This window comes from Oncorhynchus gorbuscha, linkage group LG06 (assembly GCF_021184085.1).
Source record: "Oncorhynchus gorbuscha isolate QuinsamMale2020 ecotype Even-year linkage group LG06, OgorEven_v1.0, whole genome shotgun sequence".
NCBI classification, from domain to species: domain Eukaryota; kingdom Metazoa; phylum Chordata; class Actinopteri; order Salmoniformes; family Salmonidae; genus Oncorhynchus; species Oncorhynchus gorbuscha.
Genome location: NC_060178.1, coordinates 16,981,268 through 16,984,964, shown reverse-complemented (window position 1 = coordinate 16,984,964; position 3,697 = coordinate 16,981,268). Strand labels below are relative to the sequence as shown.

Genomic DNA, 3,697 nt, shown 5'->3' with positions numbered 1-3,697 from the left:
TTAAACAAATCAAATTCTATATTTGAGATTCTTCAAATAGCTACCCTTTGCTTTGATGACAGCGTTGCACACTCTTGGCATTTTCTCAACCAGCTTCACCTGGAATGCTTTTCAAACAGTCTTGAAGGAGTTCCCACATGCTGAGCACTTGTTGGGTGCTTTTCCTTCACTCTGGTCCAACTCATCCCAATTGATCTCAATTGGGTTGAGGTCGGGTGATTGTGGAGGCTAGGTCATCTGATACAGCACTCCATCACTTTCCTTGGTCAAATAGCCCTTATACATCCTGGTGGTGTTTGGTAATTGTCCTGTTGAAAAACAAATGATAGTCCCACTAAGCGCAAACCTGAATGGATGGCTTATCGCTGCATAATGCTGTGGTAGCCATGCTGGTTAAGTGTGCCTTGAATTCTAAATAAATCCCTGACAGTGTCACCAGAGAAGCACCATCACCCTTCCTCCATGCTTCACGGTGGGAACCGCACACCCGTTCCCCTACTCTGCATCTCACAAAGACACAGTGCTTGGCACCAAAAATCTCACATTTGTACAGGCCAAAGGACACATTTCCTCTGGTCTAATGTCCATTACTTGTGTTTCTTGGCCCAAGGAAACCTCTTCTTATTGGTGTCCTTTAGTAGTAGTTCCTTTGCAGGAATTTGACCGCAAAGCACACCTATTAATTGAAATGCATTCCAGGTGACTACGTCATGAAGCTGGTTGAGAGAATGCCAAGTGTGCAAAGCAGTCAAGGCAAATGGTGACTTCTTTGAAGAATCTCAAATATAAAATATATTTTGATTTAACACTTTTTTTTGGTTACTACATTATTCCATATGTGTTATTTCATAGTTTTATTGTCTTCACTGTTATTCTACAATGTGGAAAAAAGTACAAATAAAGAAATCCTTGAATGAGGTGTCCAAACATTTGACTGGTACTGTATATTGTTTGGTCCTAGCCTTATTTATTTGTTTACTGATGGTCAAAGTTTGAGTCCTTTTTTTGATTTGAATGTTCTCTTGTTGCCTTTTCTCCAGAGCCCCACAGTGGTGTCAAAATACTCGTAAAGCCTAGTGGTCAAACAGGGAAATTGTTTCAATTATTTTTTCACATGGGATTTTTAGAAACACTTAAATATAAGGGCTGTGTTTCATGTAGTCTTACCCTGGCGTGACGTTTGGATAACCATATAAATCTCAATCCGACAAGGTGACTTAGCAATATATTCGACTCTATTTACTCTGAATCGAAAATGCAAATTAGCATAAAAGTAGACATCAGGCAGAACTACAAATCCCTGCTGACACCTTTGCTAACAGGTATTGTGTCAATTTAAATCTTGCACAAGACAATATACAGAATTATCCATTTAAAGCAAAGTTGCCAATTTGTTCATTACACCATTTAGTTAACATTGGATAGTTAATCCAGGGCTTTTTACCTTTGCCTCATTTTGGCAATTCTGCATGTTTACTTTTATGCTAATGAGCATTTTCTAATCAGAGTAAATGGAGCTGACTGTTGATAAAAGTCACCTTGTCGGAGACCGATTTACATGGTTATCAAAACGTCATGCCAAGGTAAGCCTACATGAAACACAGCCCTTATGTTCAGTGTTTCTAAAATTTAATAGAAAAAATGAATGGTTGGGAAACGATTGGAACCATTTCCTCGTTTGACCACTAGGTTTTATGGGTATTACGACACATACTGTGGTACTCTATTGCCTGTATAGCCAAAGGCTTTCACCTTCGAGTGAAGCCTGGGAGCTGAGGGTGGTGGTGGAGGGGGGCTTGGTGTTGTCACTCCAGGAGCTTCTTTCCTCAGTGTGGGAATTCTGTCTGCTGCCATTTTTGTTTCAGTTATTACTCAAAAGTACTTATTCAGATGGGACTTAAACTTTAACCAATCCAGTCAGAGGAAAGCCCTCTCAATGAGAAGAGTTCAAAGGCATTTTCATGATGATGATTCAACAATCATTTTCGCAAAACAAACTGTAATGCCATGTAAATGGGATTTTAGTAGTTTTTCTCCTATTGCTACTATGTCATTGCCTTGTTCTTGAATTGGTGTGAGTCCTTCCTTCCTTGCTTGTAAAAACAGTTGATAATTTGACTTGTAAAATGGACTCTGCTGTCATACTCCAAAAGGTAGATTGGTCAATGCGTGCCTACTCTGACAATCCCGGATAGTGTTCCTTCATGTATGTACATAAAGTGTGTGTGTGTGTGTGTGTGTGTGTGTGTGTGTGTAAGATAGGGATCCTTCATGTATGTACAGTGTGTGTATACATATACCACAGGCCCCTGGCCCACTCCTAACACCCCTTCAAACTGAGCAAAGGTGTGTATGTGCACCCCTCCCCTTCAAACTGAGCAAAGGTGTGTATGTGCACCCCTCAAAGCGGTTATACCCCAACTTGGGAGAGGGGTAACCTAACAGACGCCTAGAAGAGATCTCATGGCTTTTTTTTTTTTTTACAAGCACTCTCTGTGCTATCCAGACTGCATTAAATACTGTTGAGTCGTTCTACTGTTGCTTACTGTTATTTCTGTCTGTCAAAAGCTTTCATCAAGTCAAAATGAAATGATAACTTTAACAATGACTATAACATGATTTAAGATGATGATAAAAATGTTTTGTAATATGTGTTTAAATTTCCGGAGGTCCTTTGCTTTCATCTCTGATTATGCCATGTACTTGAGATGTAACCGAATAACGTATTTCCCTGGTTTAGGTTTTTGTTCTGTACAGATGAAGTTGGACAATTTGTTAATAAAGACTGCAGGTTTTTATACTGTTGTCCACTGTGAATAGTGACCAGTACCAGCATAATGTCTATTGAGAGAGGTGTTGGGACACTGGGAGGATGGAGGTTGTAGCGCCAGGCAAAGCCTCAAAACCCACTTGGGACAGCTTTTTGATTATCTACACTTACTCACCTACACCCCCCCCCATTTAGGGTCCAAGCCAGGAGGGTCTCATGTTCATTCCAGCCCTCTGCACAAAGTTAATCTAGTCTAGGGACACAAGTAGCCTGTATTGACACATGGACATAAATTTGCAGGTTCTTGTTGATTTTAGTACGTTCTGAAGCATACCCAGTGATTGCAACTTCAGTCAACTTTTTCTCTCCAGCTCCACAATCTGCATGACATCCTACTCTGTGTGCCTTGCTGTACATACTCATGTTGCCATACCTCTAAATTCACTTCGTGCTAGGCACTGCCATATCCACGGTAGTTTAACTTATGTTCAGAATGAGTACTCATGCCAGAGGTCCTCTCGGGCCACGAGTAGTGAATTACCTATCTGTAGGGAACACACTGCCTTGCTGTTTGCATGGGGTTCAACCTTTCATGTGCTCAACCGGATCCAGTAAGTCTTATTTCTATTTGATTTATTCTTTTAGCAGATGCTCTTATCCAGACTGACTTACAGGGGCAATTATGGTCCAAGTGCTTTGCTCAAGGGTACATTGACTATTTTTCTTCTCCCACCTAGTCTGCTCTGGGATTTGAACCAACAACCTTACTGGCCCTACACTAACCGCTAGTTCAGCGTTTTCCCCAGCTCGGTCCTTGGGACCCCAGGGCGTGCACTTTTTGGTTTTTGCCCTAATGGTACACAGCTGATTCAAATCATCAAAGCTTGATAATCAGTTGATTATTTGAATCAGCTGTGTCGTGCTAGG

General features: G+C 41.0%; 1 long non-coding RNA gene across 1 annotated transcript; it reads left to right on the top strand.

The window, feature by feature from the left end:
* The first annotated feature begins 826 nt into the window (after nucleotides 1-826).
* LOC124037031 lies at nucleotides 827-2,798 on the top strand. Its single transcript, XR_006839102.1, has 2 exons — nucleotides 827-2,346; nucleotides 2,385-2,798. It is a non-coding gene; the product is annotated as an uncharacterized LOC124037031 (long non-coding RNA).
* The last annotated feature ends 899 nt before the right edge of the window (nucleotides 2,799-3,697 follow it).